At 43.6% G+C, this 12851-nt stretch overlaps 1 protein-coding gene across 1 annotated transcript in view; it reads right to left on the bottom strand.

Annotated features, from left to right (window-relative positions):
- The window catches only part of FAM178B (family with sequence similarity 178 member B), a 101262-nt gene that overhangs the window by 52555 nt on the left and 35856 nt on the right, over positions 1-12851 (bottom strand). The window lies entirely within an intron of this gene.

Genomic DNA, 12851 nt, shown 5'->3' with positions numbered 1-12851 from the left:
ACTCCGGGAGGCTCCAGGGGCTCTGGATGGATTGCTTCCTGCCACTCCAGCTGGAGACTGCCCCGCCCACCACGGGAGACAGATCAGGTGAAGGGAGGACAACTCCTTGTAAGGCCGCGAAGAGGAGTAGAAAGCCTCAACTGGATCTTATAGACTAAGGGGTTTTTGACTGCTTGAAAACCATGTGAGGAAACAAAAAGAAAAACAAAAACCAACCAGCTGAGAATAGTCTGGGAGATAAATGGCCAAAACAGAACTACAAAAATTAAGAAGAGGTACAGACAGTATTTAGAACATTTGTGCTGCTTAGTTCCTTCAGTTTATCTAATGATCTCTGATTTATAAAGAAGTACATTTTTGTTTTGATAACAGCTATCATTTTGAGTGTCCCCTGTACACCAGGTGTTTCACATACATAATTACTGCTAACTCTGAAAACGATCCTTGGTGCTCAGTGCTGGCCCCTCAGGTGAGAACTGGGCATCTGACTGCCCAGTTCCACCTGTGTCCTGATGCCACTCCAACGCTGCTGCAGGGTTTTGCCAAGGGAGTGACTGTCGGACACCCTGTCTCCACTCCATCCACCCCATCCTACACACCATCACCAATCATGCATCCCTGTGTTCCCATGATATGTCGCTGCTCAAAATTTCCAATAATGAGTCTGCCCAGAGCTCCAATCAAAGAATGCTTTTGGGGGCTTCCCTGGTGGCACAGTGGTTAAGAATCCGCCTGCCAATGCAGGGGACATGGGTTCGAGTCCTGGTCCGGGAAGATCCCACATGCCGCGGAGCAACTAAGCCCGTGCGCCACATCTGCTGAGCCTGCACTCTAGAGCCTGTGAGCCACAACTACTGAGCACATGAGCCACAATTACTGAGCTCACATGCCACAACTACTGAAGCCCACGCGCCTAGAGTCCATGCTCCACAACAAGAGAAGTCACCGCAATGTGAAGCCCGTGCACCGCAACAAAGAGTAGTCCCCGCTCGCTGCAACTAGAGAAAGCCCGCGCGCAGCAACAAAGACTCAACACAGCCAAAAATAAATAAATAAATTAAAAAAAAAAAAAAAAAAAGAATGCTTTTGCTGGTCTCCAAACTTTTTTTTTTTTTAACTGGAGTATAGTTGCTTTACAATATTGTGTTAGTTTGTACTGTACAGCAAAGTGAATCAGCTCTACATATACATATATCCCCTCTTTTTTGGATTTCCTTCTCATTTGGGTCTGCTGGTCTTCAAACTTTTTTGATGGTACACATCTGTCATTAAAATTTTTTAAGTTATACCTCCAACAAATACACATTTATAAGCTATGTAATTGCACAGTGATACTAATATGTATGTGATATAACATATTAAAAAGAGAACTTAACATGAGCTACAGTGATCTAAGTTTCCACCTTAAGAAACGGGGCGGGGGGCGGTGGGGAGGGAAGCAAATCAAACCCAAAACAAGCAGAAGAAAGGAAATAAAGGTAAGAGCAGAAATCAGTGAAATAGAAACAAAAAACTATAAGGAAAATAAATGAAACCAAAAGCTAGTTCTTTGAGAAGATCAATAAAGTTGATAAACCTGTGACCTGACTGATCTGGAAGTAGAGAGAAACACAAATTACCAATATCAGAATGAGAAAGAGACCATCATCATTGATTCAACGGACATTAAAAGGATAATAAGGACTTCCCTGGTGGCTCAGTGGTTAAGAATCCGTCTGCCAGTGCAGGGGACATGGGTTCAAGCCTTGGTCCGGGAAGATCCCACATGTCTCGGAGCAACTAAGCCCACGTGCCACAACTACTGAGCTTGCGCTCTAGAGCCCATGAGCCACAACTACTGAAGCCCACGCACCTAATGCAGCCAAAAATAAAATATAAATAAATAAATTTTAAAAAAGGATAATAAGAGAATATTATGAAAAAGTCTATATCAATAAATTTGACAATTAAGATGAATGCACACAAACTAACAAAACTTACTTAAGAAGAAACAGATATCATAAATAACCATATATATATTTTTAAAAACCAGATTTGTAGTTTAAAATCTTCCCACAATGAAACAAAGCTCAGATGGCTTCACTGGCTAATTTTACCAAACATTTAAGGAAGAAATAATACCAGTTCTACACAAACTCTTACAGAAAATTGAGGAGGAGGGAATACTTCTTAACATATTCTACGAAACCGGCTTTACTCTGATACCAGAGCCAGAAAGAGAAAAGTACAGACAAATATCCTTCATGCACATAAATGTAAGAGTTCTCAGCAAAAATTTACCAAGTTGAATCCAACAATACATAAAAAATTAATATATCATGACCAAATAGGATTTATTCCAGAATGCAAGGATGAAGGAATAAACATTTGAAAATCAGTCAGTGTAATTCCCCATATTAAGAGACTAAAGAAGAAAAACCATATAATTATCTCAAAATCCAATATACATTCCTGATAAAAATTATCAGCAAAGTACAAGTTTATTAAGATTGTAGGATACAAGGTCAATCTGCAAAAATCAAGTGTATATCAGTACACTAGAAATGAATAATTTGAAAATGAAATTAAGAAAACAATTCCATTTACAATAGCATCAAAAAATACAATATTTAGGAATAAATTTAGCAGAAGAACTGCAAGACTTGTATACTGAAATTTTGAAAGAAACTAAAGAAGATTCAAATAAATAGAAGGATATCCCATGTTCATGGTTTGGAGGACTTAATACTGTCAATTTCCCCCAAATTGGTGTATAGATTCAGTGCAATCCCAATAAAGATTGCAGTGGTATTTTTTTTGTTTTGTTTTATAGAAAATGACAAGCTCATTCTAAAATTTATATGAGAATGCAAAGGACCTAGAAGAACCAAAACGACTTCGAAAAAGAACAAAGTTGAAGAATTCAAACTATCTGATTTCAACACTTATAAAGCTACAGTAATCAAGACATAAAAATCAATAAAACAAACAAAAAATCAATGAAACAGAATAGAGTTCAGAAACAGACCCACACACACATGATCAACTGACTTCTGATAAAGGTGCCAAGGTAATTCAATTCAGAAAGGATAATCTTTTCAGCAAATGGTGTTGGAACAATTGGATAGCCATATGTAAAAAAATTAACCTTAAGTTACACCATAAACATAATTAACTGGAAATGGATCACTGACCTAAATGAAAGGCTAATTATAAGTTATAAAACTTATTTTAATTATAAATTATAAAACCAAATTATAAAACTTTTAGAAGAAAATAGGAAAAGATCTCAGTAACACACATTTCACAAATATTTCTTAAATATGATGTAAAAAGCACAAACTATATGGGGCTTCCGTGCTGGCGCAGTGGTTAAGAATCCACCTGCCGAGGCAGGGGACATGGGTTCAAGCCCTGGTCCGGGAGGATCCCGGAGTTGCTGCGGAGCAACTGAGCCTGTGCATCACAACTGCTGAGCCTGTGCTCTAGAGCCCGCGAGCCACAGCTACTGGAGCCCGCGCACCTAGAGCCCCGTGCTCCGCAACAAGAGAAGCCACTGCAATGAGAAGCCCGTGCACCGCAACAAAAAGTAGCCCCTGCTAGCTGCAACTAAAGCCCACGTGCAGCAACAAAGACCCAGCGCAGCCATAAATAAATAAATAAATAAATAAATAAAATTTATTAAAAAAAAAAGAAGCTATACAGATGGCAAATAAGCCTATGCAAAGATCATCAGGTTTTAGGGAAATGCAAATTAAAACACAATGAGCTATCGCTACATACTTCTTAAAAAGACTGACTATACCAAGTGGTAGGGAAGATGTGGAGCAACTGGAACTCCCCCACACCGTTGGTGGAGATGGTATGACCACTTAGAGAAAAATAGTTTGGCAATGTCTTAACAACGTAAACACACATTTATCGTATGACCCAGCCTATCCACTTGTAGATGTTTACCCTAAGGGACCTCCCCACAAAGACTTGCATAACAATGTTTATAGCAGCTTTATTTTAATAGCCCCCAAACTGAAAACAACCGAAACATCCACCAAGAGGTGACTGGATGAACAAACTGTGGTACTGCCCCGCAACAGAATACCACCCGGCTATTGAAAGGGATAAACTATTGATACACACAATAGCATGCGTGAATTTCAAAGTAATTGAAAGAAGCCAGACCAAAAAAAAAAAAAAAAGAGTACCTACTGCATGGCTCCATTTATATAAAATTACAGAAAATGCAAACTAATCTGGAGTGACAAAAAGTAGATCAGTGGTTTCCTAGGGACAAAAGGGGAGAGAGGTGAATTAATTACAAAGAGGCACAAGAAAATTTGGGGGGCAGGGGACAACGGATATTATTTTTTGATTGTGGTGACAGTTTTATGGGTATATACCTGTGTTTCGTGTATAAGTTGTACACGTTAAATGTGTATAGGTTAATGTATGTCGATTCTGCCTCAACAAAACTGTTTTTTTTAAAAGATGAGTTTAAATGTAAATGTAAGTGTTAATGTTTTCTTTTCACACCCTGGGGGCTCATCTACCTCCAGGACCCCCCCGACTTTGGAGAAAACCCTGTCCAACTTGTGCTATGTGGGCTGCGGCCTCTCCTGACACCCAGGGAGAGAGCTGGGAAACTCTTAGAAGAGGAACTCTCCACTGGAGGCAATTTCAGATGAATACCGAAATGACGGAAGAAAGATGGTGTAAATACAACCTGTAAATATAAAAACATACATTATGTGGATTGTGCATTAATTCTGTTCCTGGAAATCATCACGAGAAACTGTTAATAATGAGCACCTGGGGAGAGGAAGGGGCCGTGGGGAGTGGGCAGGGAGGGAGGCGTTCGCTTTTCACTTTGCGCCTTTCTCTTGTATTTGAATTTTCAGCACTTGGTACCTAGGGTACTTTTGAAAAAATAAAATCGGTTTCCACTGGCTAGAGAGTTTATTGGTCATCTTTTGGTTTGTGTTATTCTTTTTACAAGAAGCTATCTTATAGATACTATCTGGGAGGGAGGAAGGAAGGAAGGTTGAGAAAGAGGAGGAGAGAGGATGCAAGCAAGCAATGACAGAAAGGAAAGCCATCCGCAAAACGGGGCTCGCCCAAGAGAAATTACGACCCTGGAGCTCTGGGGACAAAGGGAAAAGCATGGTGACCAAGTGAGGAAGGACAAAGTGTCCAAAGACACTGCTCATGAAAACAAAAGGAATTTGTTCTGAGAGCTAAATTTCTCGCCCACTTAAAAAACATCCAAAGAATGTACTGGCCAGGGTCTTTTTATTTTGTTATATTGTCCCCCTCCCACACAACTATCACAGAAGCTGGCAGGGAATGGAATGAGTAGGTCAGAAGGAACAACACTGTCTTGGAAACCAGCGGGAAAGAAGCTACACCTGTTTTACTTCTCTTCCAAAGTGTTTCAATCTCACTGACGGAGCTGCTCTTCTCCAGGCACTGCTGCCCGGTCAGTATGATTGGCACTGGGTTACTGGCCAGTCCTACACTAGCACAGCCAAAACATGTTTGTTAGAGAAACATGAGGTCATTTCTCGCAAGCAATTAGTTGCACAAGAATATGTTTGCTTTCAAAACCAAACTCTGCCATAAAAAAAAAAAAAAAAACCAAACTATTAGAGCTAATAAACAAGTTCAGCAAGGTTGCAGGATACACGGTCAATACACAAAAATCTGTTGTATGCCTACACACTAGCAAGGAATGATCTGAAAAGGAAACGAAGAAAAGAATTCCACTTACGATAGTATCAAAAAGAATAAGATAATTAGGAATAAATTTAACAAAAGAAGTGTAAGACTTGTACACTGAAAACTACAAAACATTCTTGAAAGAAATTAAAGAAGATCTAAATAAATGGACAGATATCTCCTGCTCATGGATTAGAAGACTCAATATTATTAAGATGGCAGTAACACTCAAAGTCATTTACAGATTCAACACAATCACTATCGAAAGCCCAGCTGTCATTTTTGCAGAGACTAATAAGCCAATCCTAAAATTAATATGGAAATACAAGAGACCCAGGATAGCAAAAACAATTTTGAAAAGAACAAAGTTGGAGAACTCACACTTCCCAATTTCAAAACTTACTACAAGCTACCGTAATCAAGAATTTGCAGTACTGGCATAAAAACAAATATGTGTGTGTGTACACACACACACACACACACACACACACGCACACACATATATCTCAATGGAATAGAACTGAGAGTCCAGAAATAAACTCGTACATCCATGGTCAACTGATTTTCAACAAGGGTGCCAAGATAACTCACTGTGGGAAAGAACAGTCTTTCAACAAATGGTACTGGGACAAGTGGATATCCACATGCAAAAGACTGAAGCTGTACCCCTATCTCACACCATATACAAAAATCGACTCAAAATGGATCAAAGACCTAAATGGAAACGCTAAAACTATAGAATTCTCAGAATAAAACATAACAGAGGGACTTCCCTGGTGGTGCAGTGGTTAAGAACCCGCCTGCCAATGCAGGGGACACGGGTTCAAGCACTGGTCCAGGAAGATCCCACATGCCGCGGAGCAACTAAGCCCGTGCGCCACAACTACTGAGCCTGCGCTCTACAGCCCGCGAGCCACAACTACTGAAGCCCGCGCCTAGAGCCCGTGGCCACCGCAATGAGAAGCACGCGCACCGCAACGAAGAGTAGCCCCCGCTCGCCGCAACTAGAGAAAGCCCGCGCGCAGCAACAAAGACCCAATGCAGCCAAAAATAAATAAATAAATAAACTAAATTTAAAAAAACAAACAAACATAAGGGAACATCTTCATGACCTTGGACTAGGCAGTGGTGTCTTGTTTGACATCAAAGTATAGGCAACAATAGAAAAAAACAGCTAAATTAGACTTTTATCAAAATTAAAAGCTTCTGTGCATCAAAGGCCACCGTCAAGAGAATGGAAAGATAACCCACAAAGTGGGAGAAAACATTTGCAAATCACACATCTGGTAAGGGTCTAATATCCAGAGTATATAAAGAACTGCAACTCAACAAAAAAATACAAACAAGCCAATCAAAAAATGAGCAAAGCATTTGAAGAGATACTTCCTCAAAGAAGATACACAAATGGCCAACAAGTACAGGAGCAGGTGCTCAACATGCTTAGTCATCAGAGAAACGCAAACCCAAACCCACAAGGAGATATCACTTCACACCCACTAGTATGACTATTATCAAGAGACGGACAGTAACAGATGTTGGCAAGGATGTGGAGAAACTGGAACCCTCAGACACGGCTGGTGGGAATGTAAAATGACACAGCCACTTCAGGAAATAGTTTGGCAGTCCTTCAAAAGGTTAAACATAGAGGCACCGTATTACCCAGCAATTCCACTCCTAAGCATATACCAGGGAGAACTAAAAACATATGTCCCCATGAACACTTGTTGTGCGAATGTTCACAGGAGTGTTACTCACAAGGGCCAGAAAGTGGAAACGACCCAAGTGTCCATCAACTGATGAATGGATATAACGTGGTACAGCCATAAAATGCAATAATATTCGGCCGTAAAAAAGAATGCTACGACATGCATGAACCTTGAAAACATTATGCTAAGTAAAAGAAGCAGGCACAAAAGGTCACATATTATCTCATTTCATTTACATGAAATGTCCAGAATAAGCAAATCCACTGAGACAGAAGGTAGATTAGAGGTTGCCAGGGGCTGGGAGGAGTGGGGAGTGGGCAGTGACTGCTGAGGTCTGAGGTTTCTTTTGGGGGGTGATGAAAATGTTCCAGAATTAGATAGTGGTGATGGTTGGACAGCTCTGTGAATCATACTGAATCATACACTTTAAAAGGGTGAATTATATGGTACATGAATTATACCTAAATAACAACAACGACAACAACAATCTGTCCTGGTCTTGACAAATATTAATGAAGCTTCACTACACCTGTAATGGCCCCCATTGTCCTCCAAGATCTGGCCCGAAACGTCCTGTCTTATCTCCTACTCGGCCCCTTAAAGGAAGCCCCACTCTCGCTGCTCCTGGCTTCCCCGGAATCTCTCCACAGCCAGGGCTATGCCCAGGGCTGCAAACCAGTAGAACTATATTCTATCTACAGTCAAATAGTCTGCAGATGGGTTCACAGTGGGGGTTTTTTGGGTTCTGTTTTTTAACAGAATTAGTTACCAACAGGAGATTTCACATAAACATCCGTATTCTGGCTACAAGAGATTCTGCTGGCTGCCTACCCAAGAGCCACGCTCCCCTTCTTCCCTAGGAAGGGAACGCTGGTTTCGTCCTGGTGTCTGCCTAGGGAAAGTGGGTCCACTCCAGTGGAGGAACCACGTCATCCCATGGTGGTGAGCCACAGCAACAGAAACAGGCTCTGGCTGTTTGAGCAGAAAACAGTTTTATTATATGTCAAAAACCAGTTGACCTTAAAGCTCATGAAGCTTAAGCTCCAGGACACCTCACCTGCACGGCCCTGCGAATGTTCTAGGTTAGGTAGGGAAGCCAGGCTGCGATCAGCAGGCAATTCTACATGAACAGTTCTGGAAAATATCCTAAAGAGATCTAGGACAAAGAGCCCTGGTATTTACTTGGTATGATTTCTTGACTCATTCTCAGTAAATGTTCACTTTCATACTTAATTTTCCATGTAGTGATTTAGATGCTCCAGATGTTAGAATTACAAAGATTTAAAGCAGCTATTATGACTCTGCTCAAGATGGTAAATGAAAATTTGCTCATATTGAATGAACAAATAAGAAATCCCAATAGAGAAACAGAAACTATAGAAGAACAAAAAAGGACTAAATGGAAATTCCAAAACTAAAAATTCAAATATTTGAAAGGAGGCTGGTAAAAAAAGAGTCTCCTGGATTCTACCCTGGAGGTATAGGATTCATGGGGCTGAAAATTCTTTAGACAAAGCCACAGTGTTCAAAGGGTACCGGCAGTTAGAAGGGGTCTTCTAGAGCCTGTGATCCAGTTCTGTCTAATGATACAAAATGGAAAGAATGTCCTGATAAAAAGAGAGAAAAAAATATAAGAAGCAATGATCTCTTATCCCTCACCCTTATCCTTTCTGCCTTGAACACTGCTGTCTTGTGAGAACATGATGATGCTTGGAGCTACAGCAGCCATTTTGCAGCCTTGAGGGGGAGTAGTGGGAAGGGAGACACAAGCTAAGCCAGAGTCCTGGTGATGCAAATCTGTTGAACATACCATGGAACAACCTGCTTCTGGATTTCTTGCCATGTGAGATGATAAACTGTTCTTAATTGGACATCTGTTACTTAGAGTCCAAATACATCCCAACTAAAACACAGCATCTCTTGAAAATGGACAGATCTGGCAACACGGAACCAGCCAGCCTCTTTAGACAGGCCAGGAGCTCTCTAGTCACTGATCTCACTAGGTCCCCACTGCAACCAAGTTTGCAATCCCTGCCCTACACGTCTTTTGAGAGATGAATCAACCGCTCCCTCTTCTACAAAGCACTTCCCGATTCCTGCCTCCCCCATCTAACTAGAAGTAGTTTCCCTGCAGTTCTGCCTCTGCCTCCTCTCTATCTCCTATTGTAATTGGACACTTAATCCCCTCCCACCTGACTATCAGCCCCCTGAGGGCAGGAACCATGCCTTATTCATCCTTGTATCTCCCTCTGCCATCTAGTGAGGTACATGAACACAGGAGGCACTCAATGTCTGTTTGCTGAATACGTGAGTAAATACTCTTACAATAAAGAATGTCGGTGTTCCAGAATATCCCATTCTCCAAGCTCATCAAGGAGCTTTTAACAGGTGACGTGTGTTGCTTCTTAAACCAGGAAAACAATTCCCACCTTACTCCAATCCTCCAGCGAACGCTGGGCTCTCAGCCCTTAGCCCCAGTCGCCCGGAGCATACCCATGACGGTCAACTCTGAAGCCTGGATCCCAGGCCCTGCCAGAGACCCGGACCCACCCGGGCTCTCCCCTTACTCAGGAAGCATGCTGTGATGAAGGCGATTGTGTAAGACCTTTCCCGGGATAATCTGGGAAGAACTTCTGGTCAGCTACATATTCCAGAAAAAGATGGAAATTTACACACCTGCAAGTCTCCCCCATTTTACAAAAGAGAAAGGCCAGGCAACTTGAAAACTCACATACCAATCACAGATCCAAAGCCCCACAGTTCTGCCCCAGAGGGCAATGCCCCATAGAGAACAAGGACACTCAGAGCACCTCACGTCGTTGACAAATCTGAGAAACATGACTTCCTTTTGCATCAATCCTGGATCTAATTTAACCATACAAATGCTCCCTGAACTGGCAGTTGATTTCCAGTTCCAGCTTTTGGTAGATTCTCTCCTGGCACCTGGCTCTTGACTCTGGACCTGGCCTTTACTTTTTAGAAATTATGTAAAAAACACATAACATAAAAGTTACCATCTTAACCATTTTTTTTCATCTTAACCATTTTTAAGTGTACAGTTCAGCAGTGTTAAGCACATTCACATTGTTCACCATCACCACTACCCATTTCCAGAACTTTTTCATCATCCCAAACTGAAACTCTGTACCCATGAACAACTAACCTCCCATTCCCCTCCCCCAGCCCCTGGCAACCACCATTCTACTTTCTGTCTCTATGAATTTGACTACTCTAGGTACTTCATGTAAGAGAAATCCTACAGTATTTGTCCTTTTGTGGCTGGCTTTTTTCACTTAGCATAATGTCCTCAAGGTTCATCCACGTCGTAGCATGTGACAGAATTTCCTTCCTTTTTTTTTAAAGATTTTTTTGATGTGGACCATTTTTAAACGTTTCACTGAATTTGTTACAATGTTGCTTCTGTTTTATGTTTTGGTTTTTTGTCTGTGAAGCATGTGGGATCCTGGCTCCCTGACCAGGGATGGAACCCGCACCCCCTGCGTTGGAAGGCGAAGTCTTAACCACTGGACCACCAGGGAAGGCCCAGAATTTCCTTTCTTTCTAAGGCTGACTAATACTCCACTGCACGTATAGACCACATTTTGCTTATCCATTCAGGCGTCAGTGGACGATTGGGATTTGGGGCCCTTCCGCCATTTGGCTGCTGTGAGTAACGCTGCTGTGAACATGGGGGTACAAATAGTCCCTGCTTTCCCTTTTTTTGTGAACCAGGCCTTTGCCTTTGCCCAAACCAATCAAGATCCTGACCTTGGGCACGGCATTCTGTGGCCCAGTCTCTATTCCAACGGGAGGGAAAGAGACATCCCCCCCTGCCCCACCTCCCCATGATGCCGGAGAATCGCTCTGCAGTGGAATGAGCTACCAGAGCTGAACTCAGGGGCCTGTTCTCGGCCCCACCCCCTCCTAGTGGAGGGCGAATCAGGGACAATGTGGCAAGAAGCAAAGAAGAGTGGGACGTCCCCTCTGACTCTGCGGGAGGAGACACAGACCACCTCGCGCAGGAGAAGAGTGGGACAAGGGAGCCTCTGTTCCCCAAAGGGCAGGCCTGCCGCAGAGGCGGCCACAGGGGCGCGAAAGGGCAGCCCAGGCTGCAGGGGCAGAGGTTATGCAAAGGGAGAGGAGGCCGAGACTGGCACTATTCAGGGGACCTCAGTTAGAGGGTCCCAGGCGTAGGGGCAGGGGCGGGGGAGGGCGGAGCTGGAGGAGTCTGGAATGCTCTAATGTGACAGATGGCCCCCAGCTCAGCCAACGCCTGAAGGAGGGGAGGCAGAAAAGCAGAAATTCAAAGGGCTGGTTGCTGGTGGGGGGGGGGGCGCGTTAATGGTGCATCATGGGTCTATAACCTTGGCCTTCAGAGCTACGTGGTTCTGTGTTTTAGCGGGAGGGTGGGCAGACTGCAGCTGGTGGGCAAGGGCGCGGTCTGGACACCTGTGGATCCCTCTCACTGTCTGCCCTAAGCAGTTTTCAATAGGTTACATGATATTTTTTGGTGCCAAAGTGTCTAGGTTCAGGCACCAAATGATGACAGCCCAGGAAGGGTGCAGCCACAAAAGGGGAAACTAATTGCTTCTGTGGAACTCTGAACATCTGAAAGGATAAAAATGACTCAGGTACTGGTGGCGCAGTGGTTAAGAATCCGCCTGCTAATGCAGGGGACACGGGTTCGAGCCCTGGTCCGGGAAGATCACACATGCCTCGGAACAACTAAGCCCATGCGCCACAACTACTGAGCCTGCGCTCTAGAGCCCGCGAGCGACAACTACTGAGCCCACGTGCCACAACTACTGAAGCCCACGCGCCTAGAGCCCGTGCTCCGCAACAAGAGAAGCCACCGCAATGAGAAGCCCATGCAGCACAACGAAGAGTAGCCCCCGCTCACCGCAACTAGAGAAAGCCTGCGTGCAGCAACGAAGACCCAATGCAGCCAAAAATAAGTAAATAAACTAAAAAAATAAAACAAATAAAAATAACTTAAGTGTATCCCTTACACGTCAGGACCAAGGTACAGACTCAAGGCTCTCACTCCAGCCCAGTCCAAACTTAGGGGCTCCTCTGATGCCCTAGGAGCTGAGGAGGGCTGCAAGTAGGGGCACAGCTTCAGGGCCCTCCCCCTTGGTGACTCCAACCCAAAGAGCTTCCCTGATTTGATGCAGATGTTCCTGGAACCCACCCAAGCAAATTGGGGCTCTCAGGAAGAAGTTGGAGGCAAGCTGTCCTCGTAAATCCAGAGAACCCACCTTCCAGACTGTTCCGGGATCCTAAGTCTGTGAAGTCAGCCTGGACTTGGCCCCGGTGACATGGATCTGAGGCCAGATAAGGTGCTGGGGAGCCTGTTGGCTCAGCTTTTTAGTAATGCAGGAGCCAGAGCCAAAGATGGCCTGATGTCTCCGTGTCCCGGTGATGCAACATCCCCACTAGCACCTCGCCCACACA

This window comes from Balaenoptera physalus (assembly GCF_965194825.1).
Source record: "Balaenoptera physalus genome assembly, chromosome: 15".
Classification (NCBI taxonomy): Eukaryota; Metazoa; Chordata; class Mammalia; order Artiodactyla; family Balaenopteridae; genus Balaenoptera; species Balaenoptera physalus.
This window is presented reverse-complemented; position numbering and strand designations above follow the sequence as displayed.